The 26,814-nt window shown below is 41.2% G+C and overlaps 1 protein-coding gene across 1 annotated transcript in view; it reads right to left on the bottom strand.

Moving 5' to 3' along the window:
• The window catches only part of LOC149300129 (adhesion G protein-coupled receptor A2-like), an 88,236-nt gene extending 62,544 nt beyond the window's left edge, over positions 1-25,692 (bottom strand). Inside the window, exon 1 of the mRNA XM_089485640.1 lies at positions 25,541-25,692. The gene's annotated coding sequence lies outside the window, so the exon portion shown is untranslated. The remainder of the gene's footprint in view (positions 1-25,540) is intronic.
• Between the last annotated feature and the right edge of the window lie 1,122 nt (positions 25,693-26,814).

The raw sequence follows: 26,814 nt of genomic DNA on the forward strand, positions 1-26,814 counted from the left end.
TTCAGCCGTTGACAGATTTTCTTCCGTTTATCCGGAGGAAGGCAAACAATAATATCCCAAGTCATTTCTAAGTAAACAGACGCGGAACAATGGGATTCATCCCCGAAGTAGCATCCTTGTAAGCGATCATCACTTGATTGCCCTTACTGGAAAAAGAACCATTTCTTATTCCAAATCTCAATGGATATACTGTGCCCTTTGTGCATACTAAATACTACCGTATTGTTACTAAAAATAATGCAGTCACTGTGGACTTTTTTCTTTCTTTTTTTTATTTTTTTTTTTAAGTGTGACCAGGGAGGTGCAGAGAATACTGTCCAAATTAGTCCTGAGCCCTTAAAATATCGATATGCCCTATTGTGTTCCTTAAAATCAAAGCATACTATGAAATTAACAAAGGGTGCCAATATTAGCCCCCCACACACAAGTCAACCCCTCTACCACATGACAACTGCTTGAATCCCACCAGATTGAGAATAATATTAGCCAGTTCATGGAGAAAGGACTATGTATAGATGCCTACATATGGCAAATGTATTACAGACTCTTTGAATAAATAGTTTTCTACATTATATTAAGACCATGATATTTTAAGTCCACTTATATCGGCAAGGATAAACAAAATTCCTGTCCTGTGGCCATCAAGGAGTGGAGTTTTACAGCCTTGTTTTAAACCATGTACTCTTGTCCTGACATTTCTCATCATTTGGAATATATATATATTTTTTCTGTACTTAGACATAAGCCCCTGTATTAATACAAATGTTTATACTATATTGCCCTTTTCTCCTTCTTTCTCCAAACAATATATGCTGAGATAATTTACCCTTCACGATTTTAGCCTTCTGTTGACTGCTTCTTGAAAATCTTTATAGAGATGGGGTCTCCATTACTAATGGTGGCTTTAAGGACCACTGGTTTCTTAATACTATCCCAGTATGATCCTGATGTCATTAGCTAGAGTCTAGTGGGTCAAGTACCTCATTCTCAATGATTTATGGCTTATGAGGGGGTGGTTTGACCCTTAGTAAAAAGTAAACCATTACGGCAAAGTCAAGGGTAACAGGGTCCCCTTACTGCCTTGAGGAGAATCTATAACATATCCACCACAGCACAGAAGAGTAAGATGGTTATTCAAGTAGGGTTAACTACTGTTAAGACTATAGATGGGGCCATGGCCATTCTCCCTGCACAACCTACTCTAGGGACTAGCCTAGACTAGACTTAATGTTGAGACTAAACACGAGAAGATGCCTCACAGACAGTATGTATGTTCTTTGGTTGACCAGATCTTTCAAATAATTGACAAAATGGGTTTTAGGTTTAAGATGATCATTTCCCCCAAAAAAATTATAGTTCTTTGCTATGAGTCTATGAGTCTGGTACGGGCAACATAATAAATGCAAGACATAATACAACTGTTTTGCAAAATGTTGGTTTCTCAAACCTGTCTAAAATGAGTTTTTCCCATTCTCTTATTTGCACCAGGCAAGGTTGTTGGCACCTTTGACAGAGAAGGCTTTAACCTACAGGGTTCCTAAACAAAAAAAAACCTGAAGAGCGACCAGGAGAGTTAACCCACAATAAGACTCCCCGAAGTCTGAACTTCATGGAAAAACATTTCACCAACTCTGTCCTGCAGCTCCTTAAATATATGACAAGCTGATTTATAGCTTCTAATTAAGGGGAATGTTTGAAACACTGCAAGCAAACTGCCCTTAATTGCACCCCTCAGCACACAGCCATTAAAGGTGCACTCCGGGTTACATACAAATACAAGAGGATTAGAGATGTGCATGTAAGGCACTCTGCGTTTGTAAACAGGAATGATGGGGAATATTTACACCCCTCTGCTTTTAAACTGGTAAAACAATTGCCTTTAGTCTTGGTGTGTAGTTTTCTGATGCATAAAGAAACAACATATATCCACTAAACTGTGAGTTTGGGGGTACCGTGGACATTTCACTTTCCATAAAGTTCTACCCCTCTCGTCACCTCCTTGGGATCTGTTAGCCACACCGCAAAAGGTCATGACCTATTTATCTATACATTTTGCAGGGCAATCACAGTGGGTTCGTAAATGCATAGTAAAGTCCTACAGCTGGAATATTCATGATCTGGACATTCCTAGCATGATGAATAAACCATCAGGTTGACATCTATATTGTGTGCAAACATGTGAAAAATACTCTGTATGGAAATTAAAGGTAAGGTTACCAATACATCTAAAACAGCTGCTGTAGGTATCAAGGACAGCCCTGGAGAGGGAGCATCAGCTGGAAGGACACCATGACCAAAGGAGAGGAGCAAGACCCGTCGACACTCTCTGACTGGGCAGTGTAATTATTCTGCGGTGTAATGTACAGGATGGGGAGCCTCCAACATGGGATATCCTGTAAGCCTACCTAAAGCAGTGTCTTGTGGAGTACACCAGTTTCAACAGAGAGAGCTGGTCAAGTTGCCCACTTGCCAACCCTTCCCTGGTTTTGGTTTCTGATGGCTATCCTGTTTACAGCTGCTGCCAGTGTTAAAATTGGCTGGTATAGTGCAGGGGTGCTCAAACTGCGGCCCTCCAGCTGCTGCAGGACTACATCTCCCATACTCCTCAGCCAGCCCCTTAGCTGAAGGAGCATTATGGGAGATGTAGTCCTGCAGCAGCTGGAGGGCCGCAGTTTGAGCATCCCTGGTATAGTGCATGAGTTAACCGTTGGGTGGTATGGTTACTCGTGGTGCACAAGTCTAGGGGTTTAGCTACAAGACATTCCCTGGGCATAAGTCTTGGTACCAATCAGGCATTGGGACGCTGGTAGTTGCAGTGGGGGAAAAAGGCCTTACACACCTGTGTCAGCCACGTGGTGTACATGGCTCTTCTGGCTGAAGTTGGTCATAATGGTGCTATACGTTTGCCCAGGTGACATTTTGAATTAAGTTGTCTTTAATGGTTTATAAATAAGTCAGAAATAACAGAATAAAGCGACCTGGAATTATGGTATGCCAAGTGTTATTTAACATCAAATAAGTGTGGCAATAATGGAATGTGTGCTGATGCCATATGTATTTTGGTACCAAAGCATGGTGTCTTTCTCTTTCTTTCTGTTTTTGGGGGTATGCATTTATCTTACCATGTAACATTTATCACAAGGCTGCATAAAAAACAAATAAAATAAAGCCCTGGTATCCATACATCATTAGGACAATCCAGTTTAAGAATTGAAAAAGAGAACATCAACTATAATAAAATACAGAGGGTCCACTTATATTTTAAGTCAACATCGTTTAGGGATATGGAAGACTTTGTGCTGTTACATTAAAACAGAGAGACCTGTAAAGTATTACAGTGAAGTCATTGATTACATTGTACACCGATGCCTTGGCAAGGAAATCACATCTGCATTACATTAGGTGCATATCTAATAGGGACGTTATAGGCACAGCTCCACTTCTGGCCATGAAGTGGTTAAAGGCCGGTTTATATGTTTCCAGCTGTTCTGTGTTAGGAGGGGCGATGACTTAAGATGGAATAAAAGTGATGCAGGAATGTCGAACCTTAATTATAAGGCTGGTTAATACAGCCCAGGGACCCACAGAGCCCTGCAATGTGCAAACATCAGTGGAAATCCTGGAGAGACTGTGGGGTGGTTAGAACTGAAAAGCACATAGTTGAGCCTGAAAATTGCCCATCTTTCCTACCGTAAAGACTCAAACCTTAATTAGTCCTTGGTCTTGTCTTACATTCAGGATGGCCATATGCCTATCCCACGCATCTTTAAATTCCATCACCTTACCATCTCTGCTAGGAGACGGCTCCACTTATCTGCCACCCTCTCACTAAAGTAAAACATTGCATTGCATATAAGAACAGGCTAGACTTGAGTGTTGCTCATTATGGGAGCCTGGCGTATGGCTTGTGCAGTACCGGGGCTGGGCAACATATGCACCCTTGAAAAACAAAAAGAATAAAAGCATCCAGTAGCTTAGAAGTCATCGAACATGTTTGTGGTAGGCCTTGAGAAATATTTCACATGCTGAATATAACTGGCTGCTACCAGTTGTCACATTCACTCATATACAATACTGATCAAAGGTTAGAATATCTTCACAGAAGCCCTTTGTCACTCCTGTGTTCCAATGGCACGTTGTGTCCGCTTATCCGGGTTTAAGTTTAATAGGTGTGACACTGTGAGCCCCAGGGAGATGTTTCATAGATTTGCTGTACAAATCCTGAATATGGGTTCCTGGAGTGGAGTAATCGGAGAGCAGTGGGCCAGGGATCTATCCCCCCACCCAGTGGAAAGCCCATACTAGAGTCTGCAAGGTGTCTACAGGATCCAGTCTGGGTGTCCTATGAAACCCGGGTCAGGTACAGGCGCTGGACATTTAAATCCCCTGAACTGTCACAATCAGGGATACTCACCTGTAGAGGTGAGTGGAAGTCCCCCGATGCTCCGAGGGCAAGGAGAGGACCTGACAACTACCTGTCTGGACCTGTACATGCGCGGAAGACATTATGTGGGTCTGTGTTAAGCAAAAGGTAGAAATCTCAAGGGTACCCAGAAGAACAGATGACACCAAATATTGATTTAATTTAGATGTTTCTTCTGTTCACTCGCTTTGCATTTTGTTAAAAGATAAAATTAAACTATTCTTACTTTTTTTCACCCCTGCCTGTATACTGTGTATACTATGTAAGGAAGCACTTGGAAGAATACGTCTGTAAGCGAAGGGGGGAAGTGGAGGCAGATGGAGAGACTGAGGGGGTGGTGAGCTCTCCAATTTGAAAGAGGATGCCACAGTTTCCTGTCTTAAGCAAGCAGCTGGACCATCTCTGTGTTTGAGAGTTGACCCTTCAGATGAGATTTCCACCTTTGCTTAATACAAACATAGTCTAAAAACCACTGGCCCGGATAATCTCTTCTGCGCATGTACAGGTGGCCAGAGGACACATTCTACATCGCCCGCATGCTCCTGTAAATGTATTAATATGTGTTGTTCCTAACCTGGGGTGACAGATTTAAGATAACAAAATCTGTATGGTTTTCTCTGCTTTAAGTTACTCCTGGTGCAGGGCGCTTCCTGTTCATCTTTAACACGTTCAGTGCCAGATGCATTGTTAGCCTCTCTAGGACCGAAAATGTTAACTCCAGCATAAATGTTCATAGTGATAATATTTGTGAAACAGCTGTGTTTACCTAGTTTTTATTTTAATTCAAATAAAAAAAAATTGCCTTGTTTTAAGTACAAATACCGCCAAACGCAGTTTCAATATGTTCATATACATCAGTGAATTTATCAGAATGCAGGCACAGCGATCTTGCCACTTCAGCAAACCTCCTATAGATCTTGGTCGATGTATACATTTGGAATTGTTTCCTATTGATCGGGTTCATGTTTATGGAGCCCTTATCACCATAACGAGTCACTGATCACAGCTTGGACAGCAGCCAGGGCTGGACTAGCGATCACGAGGCGGCTCTGGCCCTTTAGGGCCAGTGGTTGCCTGATGATGTAACTGCGACCAATGGCTGGATACGTGCGGCTTTTTATGCTGACGTAGAAGTGGCCGGGCATATACAGCCGCTAGCCGCTCGCTGGAGCACCCGTTCTGTCGCTGCAGTGGTAGATCGTGTGTGTGTGGTGTTGTCAGCTAGCAGCCCACCGGGCATTTGCCCAGTATGCCAGTCCTACAACAGCACATGAATATTCTACTTAATTTCCACATATACCTGCGATTTCTGCCATATGATACATTTAGAATGGCATGCATTACATGGATGGGTGGATCTTAGCATAGACATAACAGCAATGATTTTAAAGGATCCCTGGAGCAAACATTTTTAATATAAGATAAAGAGTTTAAGTTTTAAAGCGGTGTTCCTGTTAAAGTCTGGTGTCCTTAGAGACGCATACAAAGTAGTCACATTTTCCAGACATAAATACGCCTAACCAGTTGTTTGGGCATACTTGACCTCCCATTATATTTACTGTAATGGCTGAATAATTTACTGGCACCAGTGCAACCTACTACTTTCCATTATTAGAAGCCAGGCCAGGGGATACTACTGGGGTCCCCCATCTATTGTGTGAGAAGGGGCAGTTGCAGACCGGACACAAAGGGTAGAGGTTCTGGAATTGTCTGTATTTTTAGTGCCTGACTTTTCCCAAATAATAAAATTTCCCACTCACTAAGGAGAAAAGCGATTGAACAAGTGACATTTTATTTGTCGCTTTACCGGGAACTGTCTCAACAAGCAGATGTATGGAAGTTCTGGGAATTGGTTGTTGCTGGTGGCCCCAGAGCACTTAGAGCGTTTCCTTGCCCAAATGACATGTATACTTTTTAAGATGAAGGGTTGATATGGTTTTCTTATTAATTTATTGAACAGTGAAGAAAGTTTACAGGTTCTTCAGTTGTATACCATAGTAATATAGAATAGGCTACTGACACATGTATGAGCCATTTCTTGAATGATAATGGGTCTGTTCCATGTCATATTTACTCGGAAATGTAAACTCTGGACATCTTCTGACCTGCTTTAACACTCTCTATTTATGGTTTTCTACCAAACAAACCATTCATCAGTGCCTACAACCAAAACAAGAGGTTGGATGTGTTTGGGTAGAGATGAACATCTAAACAGTTTCAGAATATAAAAAACTTCCCATAACGATTGTTGTATCACAGAGTAAGCTTGTCCAGAAGCACAATGGCGTGAAGATATGACTCCCTATATCTGAGAATAGACCAGCACTTGACCTTAATTATAAGACCGACCTAGGTTGCGCTAATGAAAGATTACTCAGACGTGAATAAAACCAGACTCATTTGAGAAATGAAATTTACATTCCAGGCCTGTGGGAACAGCTCTGATAAAGTGAAAAAACTTCTGGCATGATTCAGAAAATGAAAGGAAAGGAAACTGTTATGACTGGAGTAAAATGATGGGTGTGAGCCTTCTGTGAATATGGACCACGTTCAAGAGAAAGCAAGAGGGTAATGAACAACATTACCCTGGTCAGTGCAAAATTGGAAAAAGCGAAACCGGGGGGGGGGGGGGGGTTTGCCTTCTTTTGGATCAACAGCAACAAATTAACAGATATAGGAAAGGCTGAACTTGATGGACGCATGTCTTTTTTCAGCCTATGTAACTATGTAACTATGTAACGTTGCCCTTATTACAACATTGTTTCTAATTGAAGGTGTCAAATTAAAATAAATTATATAATTTAAACATGTTGCCCATGAAAAAGTTACAATAGCATGATACTAATTTGAGTCTTAATCCACAAAGAGCTCAACAGATGTCAACAGTGCCCTTTTTTTTATTTGCCCAACCACCACCAATTCTACTGTAACTAAATACATAGCACTCCAGCAATATAATCTAACAATTGTGATATTCAAAAAAAGAGTATTTACATAGAAAACACAGCCAGGAAATGAATGCCAACTCTTAGTCTAGTGACAGATCTGGGTGTCCTCCAATTAAAGCATTCAGTTTAGGCCAGGGCTTGGCAGGGATAGACTTCTGGGCTACGTTTCCTAAATGTTAATACTGATTAAGACTGAGAGTCACAATCAGCACCTAGATTCCTGCCGCGTGTCCTACCAAAGCATCCTTCTATTTGCTGCACTGATCATTCTTCAGAGTGGACCTTTAAGAGTATTTCAACTAGATTTTGGTATGGCTCAAAACATTCTTGAATTGCCTTACCATATGTACCTTTAAGGGAATATTCTATGAACTCTTCATTATGCCCGTAAAATTTTAAAGCACTGTTAAGGATGATCCAGGATTAGCTGTCCCACAATGGCAATACAGATCCTAATTTAGGACCATAGGACTCAACTATGGAACCAGTGGCCACACGTGTTGCTAGACATGTCAAGCTATATGCAAGCTCAGAGTCAATGTGCAGCTGGCTGACAATTCCATTGCGCTTATTTTTATAGGGACAGAAGATTATGTAGCACTATGAAGATATTTAATAAGAACAATTTAAAATTGATAATAACATAAACGCACATTAAAACATATGGGTACTGAAGGATAACAGGGCCCCGCTCTTGGGAGCATACAACCCATTTCAAGAAGCCACTCAAAAATATATTAACCGCTGGCGATAAAATAGATTACATATATGCTTACACTGTGAAATGAGCATATATTGCCATTTTCTTCTGTTTTAGAGAATGTGTTTATTTATTATATTTTAATATACAAACGTTGCCAGAGAATTCTGCCTACGGACCACATGGATAAGCCGACGGGTATTTGGAGTTGGCGTGTGATGCAAAGTCTGGATGATAGCGGAGTGGTATGAATTATGGATATAGACAGCCAAAGCTGAGAGGAAATTGAGTTTGGAAAGAGTTGCGCATGACGGTTTGCGATTACTCTCAAAAAAAGCCTGGATAAAACATTCGCACACAAGATCCCTTCATCTTTCCAATGAACGGTGAAGTGAGCAAGGGTGACTGCTCCATCGCTCCGCCAGTACACACAAAGAAGACAAGCCACCCTTCTTACCAGCAAAATGAGTTGCAGGAGAACTCCATCTCCTAAACAAACCAATGTTTATTCAAATCGGCCCTAATGGGAAGCCAGGAGGCCTGTGTGAAAGAGACCCTTTTAGTCCTGTCTCTCTGACTCTTTCCAGCCTGTTTCCTGTTAAGAAGCTTTTGTATTTATTTAGTTAGGATTTTTTTCCCCCTACATCTCCCTCGAGGTTTTGGCTTACTGATACAACAGTGTAGATTTGTTAAAGGGTCCATATGTTTCATGACAGACCCCTCTTACCAAATGCACTGTGGCAATGTTTTTCATGTTACCGAAATACTGGGAGACTGTGGGACTTGCGGGGTTAAAATTTTTGGGTTGGGGGGGTATTTTGCTCCACAAAGAGAAGATTTCTTTGGTTGCTGCTCAGTGGTTGTAGAACAATTACTGTAAAAGTCTGTTCTGGAATACATTCAGGGTCCTACTACTTATAGAAGAGACAGAAACATTCTGTAGGGATTTTATATATAAAAAAAATGTTTCTGGAGACAATTTTGATATGTGGTCTTCTCACCATAGCAACCACTGCACTGGTTTAACCAGCAGGAGCATTCTGTTGCTACGGTGATAAAACCACTTTTCAAACATTGTACCATAATCACTTCTTATACATAATCCTAGATATTTTTCAAACCTCCTAGTTAGTCAAGTTGTTTCTGGTTTGCCCCACCTTGGTACAAGTGACCCTTGTGTCTTTTGTCTGGGGCCATTTTCTCTGGGGCTAAAACCCCCTCTGAAAAATAATGTTAGACATGAGCTATTACTTTAAACATGCCCATTATTATAAAAGAGGGGGTAACATACATCTCTGTGCCTTTCAAAGCTATCTACACAACAGAAAATATAATGTTATTGTTTAATGGAATCAGCTCCGGAATAAATGATCCTGAGAATCTGTCCATCCGTCCTTTGATTGCCGTAAAACCCACAGTCAAATCCTGACAGTTCCCAGGTATTCCTGCCACCCGTCCCACACCATTTCCACACAGACGTTTATGGCAACGTAACACATAGCACTCCTTGATGCACATCCAGAACTCTATTAGTAACAGGAGCAATAACCTCTATGCATTGACTCTCTTTCCTCGCTCTCCCCCGTCTTTTACATTGCAGCAGAGGTGTTTGGCTGAACGCGCTTCCTGCGCAGTAATGCACATGTAGGCATACTCTCCACCAGGTTGTTCACGTGAGAAATGAACTGTGTGCGCATCCGTTGGAAACTCTTTCCTGACGCTGATTGGCTGCTTCAAGCTACCAATCAGTCTCAAGCAATTTCGAACCACAGAGGAGGGCAACTGCAGCAGCTGGGCTTCAACTTCTCGGTCAGGGAAGTGTTTTTTTTCCCCTACAGAGTACTTTAATGTGCTTTCTTCATTAATAAGGGGTGATAGGGACATTAAACTGTCCCTTTAATTTAGTTTATTTGCTTTGGTTAAGAAAGGTGAAAAGTGATCAGTATAAGTGCTTTATAAAAAATGTAAAAAAGCCTCTGGACCTGTTTCAAACACGCATGTGGATCTGCTGTGGAATGCGAGTCAGATTCCGAGTCACTCCAGGAGAGCTGAGAGCTGTGGTGACCTTGTACTGAGTGCGCAGTCAGCATAGCAGTGACCTTGAACATGGAGTACAAACTCAGCTTTTACCTTACATAGAATATGCAGAGTCAGCGAGACAATACCCTCATATAGAATGCTGTGCCGCTGTACTGAGTGCTGAGTTATCACATAATAACGTAATAAACGGAGGTTGAAGAGAGATATACGCTTATCACGTTGAACCTCTCACAAACATTCTATGCTATGGTTGGTCCATCAAAAAAATGAAGAAAAAAAACAACTGACTTTTTCCAGTGACGTAACAAAATTTTTTTATCTCTGTACTGATACGGCAATCCAAACCCACGTTCAGTCCGTGGCAATTCAAATATTTTGTGCCGCTGGATGCGATATCTCCTCTGCATGCTCCATACAGATCTTAAATGTATTTGTATACAACTATTGCATCAAAGTAGCCACAGGGTGGCTAAAAAATATAGGAAATAATATTAGAAACAAAATCATTACCTTTATCACCTCTCTCCAGTGCAATAATTAGCACATCTGTCCTGATAACTTAGAACATGGGAAAATAATATCATATAATAATGTTTAAAAAATGGTGTCTATTGCGCAAACTGCAACACATGACCAGTAAGGAGCTTTCATTAAAGGAGAGCTAAGAGAACATATTGCTCATATTGTTTTTTTTTTATTCTCATTTAACAATTAATAAAAAAACTGATTTTCCTGCTGTGATGTGTACGGCAGCTGTCATCGTGGTTTCGTGTTACATGTTCTTAAAGGTACACTCCAGGCAGCATATGTCAGCTTTGTGGTCCCTAAATTACATTTTCGTAGTGTCCTTTTTGCAAATGAATGGGAGTTTCTGTCTCAAAACTATTTTCCATTTGGCTGAGCAGCTCAAGTTGTAGGTAAGGGTCTGTTCAGATAGAGCAGAAAGAACTGTTGATTTCAGTAAGATCTCAATCTTTTTACTGATTGGCTGCTTCAAACAGCCAATCAGTAGCAAGAATTGTTGGACCATGGAGGAGGGACGATGTAGAGCTGCAGCTTCTACCTCGGGTCAATGCACTTTTTTCGTTTGTGGGACTGTCAGGGAAAGTAAACTCTCCCTTTAATACATGCCTTAACCTTAAATAACTTTTGACGATATTTTTACAGAGCAACTGCATAGTTGCAAATACTTGTAAAACAATGCAGATGGAGTACAGGAAGCAGGTTTCAACTTCCGAACTTGGAAGTTTAATACACCGAGAGAGCATGGGAAAATTGGTGGAGACAGATACAGGAAAACTCGAAATACTTGAATAATTGTAAATGGCACATGAAAGAAAGACATTTTAATATTTTGAATAATGGCATCCCTAATATCATTTTGGTGATGTTTAGAGATATAGACAATGCAGAGAGATGTTCGAAAATTACTTAATCTTAAATATAAAAGCCTGTAGTCAGCCCCCACTGCTTGTTCAGTCACTAATTGTGGCGTATGACCTGTCCAGAAGAAGCAGCAGTGCCTATGAGTTTGAAGGAACAAAGAAGTGACCTTGTGTAGAGTCAGTAATGACCTACTACAGTGGTGGCCTATTGTGAGTAAAGATTGTGGAGTGCCCCGCATGAGTGCAGCCGTGATCCCCGCAGAGAGTGTGGGGAACCAGCCCTGCTTACGGTCAGGAGAAGCTATGTCCACAAACAGCCATGATCAGCAACTGTGACCACACACAGAGTATAGACAGGACGAGCAGCAAAGCAAACTCTACGGTGTCAGTAATGACCTTCACAAGTGAATACAAGGATTAGTAATAACCTCATGCATCCACCAAACCACATCAGTCTTCACATATGTACTCAGGCTAATACTTATCGATAGATGCTTGCACCGGTTTTTATGCACAATCATTCCTAGAGAGATGTATTTTTGAAAAAAAAATTTCCCTCCACAATCAGCTTCTATAGCAGCACTTTTTGGTTTATATGAATTCTTGAGGCCATACAGTGTTACTGACATATTCAATGATTTATTAAAAAAACAACTTCTCAACTGTTGTTAGGCTGGCCAAATGTGCACAGTGGTCATGTAATATCAAGTCCATCTAATGATAATCAGTTATATAGGATTAAATCAGATTTGGGCAACTGTGTTCCAGTCAAGGAAATATAATCCATCAAGAGAACTGTATGGACCCATGCAGGGCCGGCCCAAGGCAAAATGCCGCCTGGGGCGAATTTTAAAATGCCGCCCCCCCCTATCTACCCTTCCTCTCCCCCCCTCTGCCGCCCCCCCCATTATCTACCCTTCCTCTCCCTCTATCCCTGCCACCCCCCCCATTATCTACCCTTCCTCTCCCTCCCCCCTTGTACTTACCTTTCAGCAGTCCTGTGGCGAGTCTCCCTGTTCGGTCTCGGTGCAGGCTTGTAATGCAGAGCGCCGGAAATTTGGTAATCTTCCGGCACTCAGCATTACAAGCCGGCACCGAGACTGAACAGGGAGACTCGTCGCAGAGTAGAGAGAGAGGGAGCGCCGAGCGGGTACTGACAGCTTGGTAAGCGAAAACCACTCGGCGCCCCTTTCTCTCTCTTTCGCTTTAAAAAAAAAAAAAAGGGCTTGGGGCGGCAAAGTGCCTTTCAAAAGTGCCGCCTAGAGCGGTTGTCCCACTCTGCTCCATTGTCGGGCCGGCCCTGGACCCATGTGCTTCACATGCTTACTCTGGGTGTTAGATGCTCAATTCTCATTCCTTATAGTCTCAGTTTCACTATAACTTCCATCCCTTCATTCTTTCGTTTGCTGCTTCTATTTTGCTTTTTCCGCTTCCTCCCCTGCCTTTGTTTCCCAAAGCCTGGGGTGAATCCCGTCCCCTGTGAGAAACGCTTTCCTTCCATACTCACACACACACTCACCCTGCCTACGCACTCCTTTGCACAAAAAGCCATTAGAAGATGCACTCACATTTGGCATACATGTAAGTCTACACAAATTCATAAGGACCAGCTGTAATTAGGAGCACAAGGCAACACTAACCCTCCATGCCAAATATACAAGGTTATTTCACCGAGCAATCCCTCATTTTATGTTGGTCATAATCCCTCTATTCATTTGGATGCAACCAAAAGCGATCCGATATAAGGTAAAACTCATCATATGCATTACTATGAACACATTTGTAACTAAATGCAACGTGTAAAACATCATTTCTAGTACCGTTGAATGGCCAAATCCTTTGCAGAAATAATTCTTTAATCAAATAAAATTTTGTCCCACTCACTCGACATGAGAATAATTAAAATGTCATGTGACTCAAAAGCAGGCACTGATAGGTTGTTGCCATATAAACTGAAAAAAAACTTCTTAAAGGCTTCTGAGTTTGTTTTTTTTTTACACTTTCAGAGGAAATGATAAAAGAAAAGTGCAATATAGTAGAGAATGCAGTTAATATTTTCCCTGCATGAAACAGCGCCTCTGAAACTATGGATACAGTTATAAACACACTGACAGCGCTATGGAAGGAAGCGATTACTGAAAAGAATAAACATATTTCAAGGTGGATCCTGTACACGGATGGACAGTCATATATGCTGACCCTCACATGACTGTCTATGTGTTCTCTTGTATATACCTTCCAGTGCTTCTGGCAGCTACATCCCTTCTTCAGGTCTTCTCTCACATCAGCCTCTTCCTGTAGACTTCCTCCCTCTTTAACCTCCTTCCCAACCAGCTCAGAGTAATATCCATCTGCTCAACACATTACCAGGGTCTGGACCAACCTTGGCCACTAGAGATCAGTAAGCTGAGGATAAAGGTCATTATGGCAGCTGATAAATTATCATTCTCTTCTGTTGAGGAGATGTCTGTATGTCATCCGTGAGATGAGGGATGGAAAAAATGAAGAAGAAAATGAAGGAGAAGAGGGAGAAAGAAACACGAAAGGGCAGTGGGTGAAGAAGAAATCAAAGGGTCCAGGGACAGAGAGAGAGTGAGACAAATTGAGGTGGAGTTGAAAGGGCATCCAGAGGAATGTATACGGTCACCTGTCCTTAAAGGGAATTCCATATTACTTTACAATGTGGGCTTATTTCAATTTAAAACATCTGTAGCCTTTCTTGACTCCACCACTTCTTCATAATTCAATAAAAAAAACTACTAAAACCTACTTCATCCCTTTGATGAATATTATTTGTGGTTACACTGTAATAAAAGAAAGCATAAAATATTAAATCATTAATGTCACTAAAAATGTGGTAACAATATCCAACAAGGCTGTTTATTTCTCACTATAGAAACTTACGGACTTACTTGTTGGACCGTTCTTTACTCCGGTATTATGCGTGTTCACATATAAGCTATCGAGCGGGGTCTCTTTCATCTTAGATCTTGTTTTTTTGTTTTGTTTTAAATAATTTGTTGTGATGTGTCGTAAGAAGGTTAATGTTTAAGGTAAGGAATATTCTTCCCGCATGAGTATTCGCAAATATACTTTGTGACAATTGTCCTTTTTCGTTAACTCTCTCTTGGTATTTCAGACACCAATAGAAGTAGTGCAGAAATTTTTCATTTCAATTAAATGATGGATGCGACTGCTCTATTTACTTAAATAAAATAACACAAGTTTCTGTTGGACGGGGAGGGGCATTTCCCACTTTTTTGTGATTTCTGCCATTTCTACTTTTGGAGAGAATTCCATCCCAATTTTTTTCTCGGTCAGTGGTCTACTCCATACCCATCTGCACATGCCCATGGGGAGTCTCATCAGATCCCGCTGGACCTCTTGCAGAACCAATCCTGTAGCTGACCGACAGCAAGTAGACTAAACGGGGGAACGGACCAGGAGATTTGTGTTTGGCCAAACGCATCTCCTGCAAGCCACAGAGCTGCAGAATCTCTCCATGGGGACCACACAAAAATGTAAAGGAACCACTCAGCTACAGTATCATATGTATTAAAATGTCCATTTAAAGTGCATGGCTATGGTGGCATGACATTAAAGGGCCCTTGAACACGTTTAATGACGTCTCTCCTTTTACCGGAGGCTTCCTTGCTGTGTGGAAAGCATTAATATCAGCCAAGCACAAGCTGCAAAGCTTTTAATCCTACTGAGTTTTCGTTAATATTATTTGGATTGAGAAAGACTCCCTCCTTTAGGGGCAGATACAAATGTCATTCTAAATTAATCTCCCTGTTTCAAACCCTATGTTAGGGTGATGCGAGTAACCCCAGGCATTATTCTCTCTGTGTGTTGCCCCTCACACACCAAATAATCTTGACCTCCTCTGGGTTAAACAGCTCTCCTTACCATTATAGGAGCTGCAACTGGAGGTGAGGGACAGAAATATAAACTAATTCAGAATTTCATACAGAAAAGAAATATTTCTCAAAAAATAGAGCAAAAATTTATTTTGAAAATAACAGGAAAGCTTTTTTTGGACTTAGAGATTCTATATGTTCCTCTAATAGCATTCTAAATTAGAAAACTTCAGAATACTTACCTTGTTAAGAACATTAACCCTTTCCTGCTGTATAGACTCTACAGCCCTGCCATACCAACTGGAGCCTACTGGCACTAAGTGGCATATTCTTTATACATTTTAGCAGAAACGTATGTAGAGCGGTGTTCCACCTTATGCCACCATACCCGAGCATTTTAAGTCCTTCCCTAAACTTGAAAGCAAAATGTACCACCTAAAAGTGCCGTTAATCCAAGAAGCCCTGCTTCTTTGACCAATTAAGTGCCTGCCTATTGACCTTTCGCTGAGCGCTTGTTACCAGTGTATACAGCTTTCGCTGTGCGGCACCACAATTAGTTACATTATGACAAGAAGCAGCTCATGCAGCAAAAGACATTTTAGGAGCCGCCTGATTAAGGGAACTCCGTCCACTCTGACCAGCAGGAAGAGGCCTTGTTATAGGGGGACGTTTTTAGGCTAAACACCTCAGGACTCCCAATCCTCAACAAGACTGAGACCAGCTGAGATATGAAGCCTAGTAAATGCGCGTTTGGATAATGTGTAAATGAGTTTGTGTGGAAGATGTACAAGGTCAGTGTATCTGCTGTCGTATAGTAGCTTTGAATCGTGAACCCAAAAAAATTGGCCTACTTATGCCTCGCTACGTTCTTCCACTACTTGAACAACCTTTACCTACTTCTCTGGAACAAAAATGGACCTCACTGTAAGTCCATTATGATTATAAATGCCAAATAAAAATTAAGCAAATAAACATATTTTGTAAAAATCTCATTTTTTCAAAACGTTGGAAATTATTACCCGGGTGTTATTTGGCAAAACATTTTGTAATAACCTAAAGTAAGGAAAGCCATTGCGGAAATGTAATTAAATGCAGGCAGACTGCCTGCCTGCCTACACAACAGCAAGCAAAATATGTATCAACATGAGTGGTGGGTATAGACAAGAATGGGTGGGGCTAAAATCAAGCCACGCCTCCTGGCCTCTAACATCTATATTTCTATAATTTGGAGATGTATATTTAAAAACCGACACAAAGGACGTGTTTTGTTTCTTTCTACAACTTTACATTTAAGTTTCCTTTACAGCCTCAAACATTTTTTTTAATGAAAAATTCAGATTTTATTTTTTTTTTTTTTAAACTAACCTCTGTTTTTTACCAAAATGCTTTAGTGCTTTTTTGAGGCTGTAGGAAGCTGGAGCTCCTGTTACAGCCTGGAATAGCAAACTCGGCCCAGGCACAGAGAAATGAAAATAAACAGCTCTCTTTTAGAGACATTTTCCGTTCTGTACCTTTCCGGGAGCGTCTAAGCGCCTGTTGTTTTTACAGAGATCATTTCACAGAGCCTGTGGATGTCTCCCCCATGCAGATATTTAATAGACCCATTCACTGCCACATGGACATGCAACTAGATGAAGACAAGACCAAAAAACAAATGGAAGCAATCGGAAGAGAGGCCAGAAACTGAGGATAATGGTACACAGTAATAAGATGGGGGACCCCTAAAACTGCATTGCCCAGGGGTCCGTATGTTCTTAATCCGCCCATGTATATAGCTGCAGGTACACAATCACTAGGAGATCAAAAATCGCAGACAAAATCATACGGCCAAATTGTGCAAAATTACGCTCAATCGCCATAGAAACCATTGCTCCAACCATAGTCGTATTCACAAGCACGGCTCCAGCATTACTTTATAAATGTTCCTGAAGAATTCTAGGCGCATATTAACATAACATCGCAAGCCCCAATGACATCCAGCGCACCGCTACGTACTTTACATGCGCCGACAGCTATATTCACTAAGTAATGCATAATGGGAATGTTTAGGGATGACTTCTTAGGAAAAAAAAGATACGAATACAGAAACCTCAAATATGATGTCACTGGTAATTAAGGACCATCCCACTTCTATAAAGTGCAACCTCCTTTTTCATTCTTTTTATCTCTAAAAACTGACACAGAGCTCCGCCGTGATGCTGTTCCCTGCATTTACTACTCTTTCTGATTCATATTTCTCGTAGCTGTGCGTTCAGTTCCAGCTGGTTGATTTCAGATCACTTGAATGCTGCCTTTGAAGTGGACAAACCTGATTCCGAAAAGGATCAGGTCGCTGTGGATCACCATATCTGAGTCTGATATAGAATAAAGGTAACAGAGCATTATAGTACAGATTGTTTAAGGGCTGTCTCCACCATCTCCATTTGATTAGGGGATTGTCTCATTCTGTCACTGTGCCTTTCATCTTTGACATAATGTATGTCCATCTCAGGATCTCTGACATTCTTCGGCCTCCAGTGGGACAGCTGCAGGCCCCACTTTATTTTCACCCTCTTACCCCTAACCTTTGACCCGAAAACCATCAAATATCTGTTAGTACTAATTAAGATGCAGGGCGCGCTCATCTCTGTTCTGTAAATCCCCTAGAAAAACTAAATTGGCTATGGATATTTCTTAGAAACATGAAGACCAAAAATCTGCCTGTTTATCATTTCAGGCTTAGAGAATAAGTGACTTTTGCGCACTGCCTCCGATATTTGAACTATACATTGTGCAGGGCCAGCTCGGCCCTTTTTGCTGGAGAAACCTGCCAGTGTTGGTCCTTCATAATGAATAGTGAGGTGGGGGAGTTGAAGCCACAGCTCTCCTGCAAACTCCCCTCTTAGTGGATAGACCCCTTTGTGGCTCATTTGCTAAGGTAGTAGTTGATAGGAGTGTGAAGGCTTCAGCTCGCTGACCTTACTATGAAGGCCTAACGCTCTGAAGAATGTTAAGCTTTGCAACTTCATTTGCTTAGTTTTAAACTGATCTCACCAGGACCCTCGTTTTGGCCCAGTTTTAGTGATTAGATCCTTAGGATAATATTATTGCAAGAACTGGAAGAATTTAACAATGTGTAAAACCAAATCAACAATATTATAGGGAGGCAGTACAAAACAATGCTTGCTTGATCTTTCACTGCATTTTTAGCATGTGAAAAAGAGACCTCTGAGGTCCAGAAAGCTTGTGTCCCGGGCTAAAACGGCTATATCCATTTTTACCATTATTTTTTTATTTTTATTATGTTTAAAAATCACTTAAAATCCATTAGCTTAAAATTCCTGTTTTGTACACCAGATATTACCTCAATGTGACTGGTGCACACAAACTTCTAAAGTACAAATCGGACAATTCTTCAAGCGGCAGAATGGCTGCAAAGGATTGCAGTTTGGCACACAGAAAGTTAAACACTGGAGCCCATCAGCAAATCCATTTTTGACATTGGGATTAGAAATGCGACTTTGTACATGTCTTCAGTATGGGGGAACGCCGATCCAAAGTTTATACTTCTATAATGAGCCGCTCTTCCCCCATGGTATAGAATTTCACTCGCTCACACAAGGCACATTGGAGAACTCTGTTCTTCAACATCTGGAAACACTTTGAGTATTTGTGAGCCTGGACGTGTCACACAAACCCTTACTGCACCTATCCGCAGATCTCTGCATTCAGAGAAACAACGCGATGTGGACTTGGCTATCATCTCTTACAAAAGGTTGTTCTGATATTTAACACGGAAATCATATAGTTTTATTAAGATACCGTTATCCATCTGTACGCTGATATTCACGCTACCGCTAGGTTTTTCTGTTTAGGGTCACAAAACGTATAGGTCCTGTGATTTACCAGATTTTACTAATATAATTGGGGGATGGGAGGAATGTAGAGGCAGTTCATGCTAAAGAACCAATGATCACCTTGGATTGTGGTTTTGTTAGAAAACTGGAATAGTGAAGTCCAGATTTCACATATAATGTTTTGCATCTTTTGTAAAGTGAGTGTCTATGTTCCGTTAGGAAGCAAAAGGTTAGCCCATCCATTTACTTAATTTACGTGATGCAACTAAGCAGGAAGATACACACACAGACTTGGACAACATTGCTTGTAGGAAAACTCCCCTAGTCATCCACATTCTTATATCCTGAGAGGATGAGATTTGTCTTTTCGCAACTTTAATTTTTATAGTATTTTCCAAACATAAATAGAATTCTATTAAACAAGAAAGAAGTAACACTTTGTAACATAAACATGATTGAAGTTCCCTGTGTTAACTGTACAAACTAGGGTGAAGCCCACCAGGGATGAGATATTGGGGGTTCCCATTTACGTACACAGTACAATTTATTCATTCTTTACGTAAAAATATTCTCATTGAGGTTACAGGTGGATGTGATGATAAAGCGGGCAATATATTTTGGGTGGCTACTGTCACATCTACAGTATGAGAGCTGCTCGCTGCAGCCGTGCTAGGGCATGGTCTCCTCTAACTGCTCGCATACTCGACGTTGGGACGTGAGAAGGCCAGAAGATGCTCCCAAGACGAGCAGTAAGGGGCGCAGTGGGGGGCAGTACAGGCTCAGCACCATAGTTTAAATGACGCGAGCCCCAGCTTCCAGACACCCTAGTTTGATCCCCGGTTTGCTCTGGAGGTTTTGGCATTTTGTTCTTGTTATCCTCTGCTGTGTAGGACTCATGGCCGGTTTGACTTCTCTTTGCCTTAGTGTTTTGTATCCTGCTTCTATACTGAATCTGGCATTTCCTGGCATCGTCTGACTACTTGCTCTGTGTACCGACACTGGCATTGTCTACCGACTCTGTGTACCGACACTGACATCGACTAAACCTGTGTACCGAAACCGGCATACTAGCTCTGTCTATCTACCCGGGGCATCTCAAATCTGTGGAGAGTCAGATTATATCGGGCCTCCTCTGCAGTTGCCTTGCCACTCAACCACATAGTCCCTAGGGTTGTAGCCATTACTAGAGGTTCCACACTCTGGGATCATCCAAGTCGTTGGCCAATCTGATCTCACGGCTGAACCCTGGGGTGAAGTTGGCCAGGGTAAACAACTCCTGCTGGCGTGAACTCGTTGTGACAGCTATTCTAAATATCCATGGTTTTGGCTACTGCCAAAAGGTAAAGTGCACAGTAATTAACCTGGTGCCTTGTTGCCCAGACAGGAGGTCTGCCTGGAATGTGGATCATACCCTGTTTTGGGTTACAACTTGGACAAACTCCTCCGGGACCTACAGTCAACGCAGGAACCAAAGAACAACAAATTTCCTGACAGCGTGAAAAATGAGCTCATCAGTTAAGTAAACGGCATTGAAACGGAAATTACAACAGAAAAGTTTGCATGGTTTAACTAACTTTACCATCTGCTCTAATTATTTTTCAATGTGCACAACTGCATTCTTATCATAATTGCATTAGCAACATTCTCAGCATGAAAGTAGCAAAGGGAGCCATTTCTAATTGCTTATCTTGGGAGATATTTAACAAAGGGAACACCTTACAAGCAATTAGAAGATAGACAAAAAAAAAACCATTTTACATTCCCAAAGAAAATTCTGCTATGCAACCGAGCAGCCTGCTGGCACCCGCAGAGTTAATCAGCTTGAGCCCGAGTCTTGTTGCGATGTGCGATAACAGTCCTTCGGTGGTATTATTGCTGGCACTGGTTCTATACGGAATAGGCTGCGAAACATAGGAAGAACACAGAATCTCACTGTAAATAACAATGTACACCCAGAAAGTGTATAAACTAAAATACCTCGTTCTTTATCATAATATTTGTATTTCAATAGCCATTCACATCCTTGGGAAGACAGAATTTCATAATCATTGAAATACATTTGACACCCCCCCCCCTATGTAAACATACACCATTGTATTGTAAATCTGCCCCTATATTGTTCAATAATACATACATATCCATCTATGCACACACATACATACAGTATATACACACACATCATATATATTAACATATTAACATGGACTATTTATCACTAAATATTTAATTATTATTATTATTTATAGTATTTTAGCTAATTAAATATAATGATATTACACATGAAAGTAGTAGTTACGATGAGCCATTTTAAATCTGATTTCAATTTATATCATCATGTCAAAGACTCTATTTTGCCTTCCTATTATTGCCCCCTTGTACAGGTGGGGTATGGGGATATATATATATATATATATATATACACACACAAAGTATATTGAATGGACATTGCTATTTAAATCGCTTCATAAAAAAACATGACTTTTAAATTACTTTCTTAATGTTTTCTTATAAAAAAACACTTACTTCCATCACCTTAATCTCTCAATTATTTAATGCTTTGAAGCCAAAATTTCTCAACATATTAAAATAGTGAGATTTAATCTTCTAAAAGGTGAACGTGACCTTAAGCCACACTTAATAGAAACTGGTTTTAGAATTACAAAAGTTAAAGTGGTGTCTGGCAGTGTGGGAATAACCAGTGTTATCGTTTGATTTCTAAATAGGCATCAGAAGGGCATAGAATGCAATAAACAATGCGATGTGATGCCCTACGGGCACGTCAGGGTTACGATTCCAAGATGCTTTTAGGAACCCTGAAGCAATTGATTAAAATCCATAACCATTATATAGCAGGCCATATCAGCATCCAAATAATGGTCCTGAAACTGGAAAAGTGTCAAGGTTGGATTCTGGAATCCAAGTATATTATGTACTAACGTGAAAATTGTTCTTTCGCAGCAATGAGTGACTTTTGGGAAACAGGCCTAAAACTTCTAAAGTACAAGCTGCTTTATTGAAATTCTAAGTACATATAGTATAAATAACTGGTTTCTTCAAAGTTTACTGGCCTATTCAGCCAGGGCAGGACTGGGGTTTACGAGACGGCCCTGGCTCTTTATTATTATTATCATCATTATTTTTATTTTTATTATTTTTATCCTTTATTTATATAGCTCCAACAATTTATGAAGAGCTTCTTACAATACATATATTTAAGGACTATCTAGACAGTAGCAGCACCTTATCTGCCGCTGGAGTATGGATTGATTTCAGTCAGCGGCCCACTGGACATTATGTATATAACAACATTATAGCGACCTATGGGATCTCTTGCTTACAATTTGTATTGTTTAATCACATACCTGCCAACTTTCTGGCTCCGGCTACCGGCTCCAGGTTGGAGGTCCCACCGACGTCGTTGGGCATCCCCGCTGAAGTTGGTTGGTGTCCCCGCTGATATTATGGGACACACACTTATGTTTATAATTATTATTATTTATTGTTTTATATAGCGCCATCAAATTCCGTAGCGCTGTACAACTGGGAGGTGGGCAGGGAGTGAGGCATGCCGCAATGCCGCTCCTGGGACCCTGAGTTTCCCCATAGTGACCCAGAGACCCAGGTATGCATAAACTGGACACCAAAACTATAGACAAAAGAAAATATTGGTTTCTTTTTTTTTTATTTAGGGCCAACATAACCAACAAAATACATATTCTAACCAAACGTTCACCAAGTAAACTAGAACCAACCATGACACAGATAAATCTTAATGCCTTGCTGAGGAACTCTTACCCAATCTCAATAAAGAAAGCCACAACTAATATTTATTAGTTGGGAACCATGTTTCAGTTGCATTTTCAGTTTTTCTACAGAATCCCCCATGCATTTGCAAAGAGGACTCCACAAAAATGTAAAGGGACCATGCAGCTGCCATATGCATTAAAGGGCATAAGATGGTTGGAGTGTCCTTTTACCAACTTGACAACTGGTCTGCCAGAACTGCATGCGACTGATGGCTGATCTGTAAGTTTTGAAATACAGATTCTTTTTTTCTATGGTATTTTCCTTTGAGTAATCAACTTCAGTATATCTTCCCATCTTCCATGTCTCATGGATGTCCATATGGACAAGGCCACAGCACTGACAGAGTATTTCCAGCTGCTTTCTGCTCCGTTCTCCCCTTATACAACCAATGAATAGCCAAGATATGGACACTACCGCCGTCCAAATCGACCAATTATGTCTATTGCTAGCCAACAGCCATTGACCGAACAGATACATCTACCCTTTTCTCTTGATTAAAGTCGATAATGTTTTGAAAGCAGCTGCCAAATAACTAGACAAGATAAAAAAGCTGAAATACCACTGATAGGTCTTAGGGTAAAGGAAGATTGGTTTGAGTTGAGGTTCTCCTTAATTACTGAATGATATGGTATATGATACACTGGATAGAGCATCAGAAAAATAATTACAGAGATAATGAAAAGAATAATGAGAATCTGTAATAAAATCATGTTGCCAATGAAAATACTGGTAAACCTTTTTTTACTCATCGGCAATTAGATGGTTTATATAAGGCAACATGTAAACAGTGAATGCAGAACACCTGTACTTAAATATACAGCCCATCCCATTACTACGCATTATATCATGGTTACTCTATACATTGACCTGGCGTGACTTGCTCCTTGCAGTTCCCATGAGCAGATTTTCGTCTAAATATTTGATTGAGATAATACTACAATAAAAATGGTGTCCTTAAAATGTCCTTATATTCCACAAATGTCTACTTATATTCCATAGTCCCCTACACACCAGGTGAATTTACTTTCTACAAAAGCGTACTGTGTCTTATCTTCTGAAAAATATGGGATTCTGGACTGTTTTTATACGCCTTTTCTATCCAAATAATGGTTCAAGCCATTTGTCGTGGAATAGCAGTCCCTTCAATGTCCTGTAAACCCCATCTTAGCCAAGAACCATGAAAGTTGTGGCTCCACAACAGATGGAAAGACTGTTAGTATTGTAAATTGTCGACAACTAGATTGCTGGTTGCATCAAAAATGTTTCCTTACTGAGGACACACAATACCACGGATCACTCATGTCTGCGGTTGATGTTATCCGCCTTTGAGTAAACATACTTGATCTATCACTCCATTGGTGATGGTTGGAAAGCATCTGCCATCTGCTGTCCCACAGATGTACGTCCAAGGACTCTGCACTGAGCGAGTATTTTCAGCTGTTGGTACCTCTCCTCCACCTTACTACAAACCAATACAAACACCACTAAACCAGGTTACTGGAATGACAACAAACATGAGGGTGTCTAAACCAATATACAACCGCTCTATCCTTGCAGGTGTTTTAGTATTTTTTAAATGTTTGGTAAGACCTTCTCATACATTAATAAATGATGTCATCACTTGACATTTTTATGTACATAGCCTGCTGCAATGTTTTTTCCAAGCAGAATATTCCCACCAGCCGAGTAGCTTTATAACCATAGTGTCATCCCTTCTTCTAGCAAATATTGAAATTTCAGTTACTTAAGAACCCATAAGTTACACCTATCGCAGAACCAGAAACTTTGGTCCGGTGCACTGAGTTTAATCAAACCAGCATTTCTTCCAACATAGTTACCCAGGTGAAGACACTATGAAGATCCACCAACAACATTCTGCACATCAACAGCACCGCCAAGTCATAATGATGGAAACCTTAAAGGAACACATCAGTCTGCATCTGGCTCTCCAACACATGAAATTGCCATGTATGTCATGCCTGTCCATAAACTATCCCCTAAATATACAGATACCAATATATGTTTCAAATGATTATATATATATATACTTATATATATATATACTGATACAGTATTGGCACACATATTAGGATCTTAAAACACTGTGGTAGAAAATTAATTCTTGACAATAACATGTTGATCACACGCATATAAAATAAACATGATATACAGTTTGTGTACATTGTGTCTGTGTGTGTGTGTGTATATATATATATATATATATATCATAAAGGAAAATGCACCATATATAGTCATATCCAAACATTGTTATGTCTGCATGGAAATAAGCAGTGATGTATGGAATGTATACATGTCGGTATTACTTGTGTAGATGTATATTGCCCATGTGTGTGCTTTATGTATAGGTGTCAGTGGCAGGCTATATGTTCTTGTTTTATTGATATCATGTATATTATCAGCAGCTGGCACTGATCACTATTAACCATTCATAAAATTAACTGCTTGAGAACTGTCACTGCACTGGACCAACAACCCCCCCCCCCCGACCAGAGTCCCCCAGCACCGGTACCGGTCACTTACAGGGTCACAGTCCTGTTGGGCAGCAGGGCAGGGTCCGGTACCTCCAGCAGATCCTCATTAGTGCAAACCACCTTCTTCCTCGGGGCGCCGGCAGATCCGACCCCGAGCTTGGGGCGCTCCGCTACACACTTGCAGCTGTGAATGAGAACGGGGCAGCCCAGCGTGCAGGGTACCAAGGAGAGGAAGAGGAGCGCAGCCCGGAGGTAACAGCGGGATGCCATCAAGCCGGGCATCCTGACCAACACGGTGTCCTTATCAGCCCATCCTACAGCTGTGGGTGCAGTACCGGTGCCTGTCCCTTTAAACCCGCTGGCTGGCAGTGTTGGGAGTCCAGGTATTGGGGAGTCCTGATGACAGCTCTGCTCCGTTAATGTGAAGTCAGCGCACACTGCATGCCGGGCTTTGCATTGAGGCTCGGTCTGCGTGGATATGCGCTCCGTGTTATATGATGGGATATAGCGGATCGTATCCCTGCCTCGTAATGCTGTCTGCAGCTCTGTGCGCTCCCGTTACTGGAGCCCATACACCGCCTCCCCGCGCACACACTCTGCCCCGGGTCCTAGTGCCGCCACATGTCTATACCTATATACTGTATATTCTAGATAGCGCTATTATTGTATGAACAACCACTTTATAAGCACGTTTCTGTTTTTCTCTTGCTGTTTCATCCAAACCTTATTGTAATTTCTAGGGCTGTAGAACACTGTGATAAACTCCTAGCAAGGAGAGAGGTAAAAGAAAATGTGATTCACCAGACCCGGGCACCTTCTTCCATTGCTCTGTGGTCCAGTTCTTGTGCTCACGTGCCCATTGTAGGCACTTTCAGCAGTGGACAGGGGTCAGCATGGGCACCCTGACTGGTCTGCGGCTACACAGCACCATACCCAACAAACTGCGTTGCGCTGTGTATTCTGACAACTTTCTATCAGAACCAACATTAACTTTTTCAGCAATTTAAGCTACAGTACCTTCTCTGTGGGATTTGACCACAGGGGCCAGCCTTGGCCCCCCACCTGCATCAAAAAGCCTTGTCCGCCCATGACCCGTACTGACCGCTGCAGACCCGGAACACCCCACAAGAGCTGCAGTTATGGAGATGCTCTGAGTCATTCAGCTATCCCAATTTGGCCCTTGTCAAGGTCGCTCAGATCCCTATGCTTGCCCATTTTCCCTGCTTCTAACACATCAATTTTGAGAACCAAATGTTCAATTGCTGCCTTATATATCCCACCCGCTGACAGGTGCCATGATAACAAGATTATCAGTTATTCACT

Source organism: Sceloporus occidentalis, unplaced genomic scaffold (genome assembly GCF_023333645.1).
Source record: "Sceloporus occidentalis isolate IW3139 unplaced genomic scaffold, rSceOcc1.0.p SCAF_26, whole genome shotgun sequence".
Lineage (NCBI taxonomy): Eukaryota > Metazoa > Chordata > Lepidosauria > Squamata > Phrynosomatidae > Sceloporus > Sceloporus occidentalis.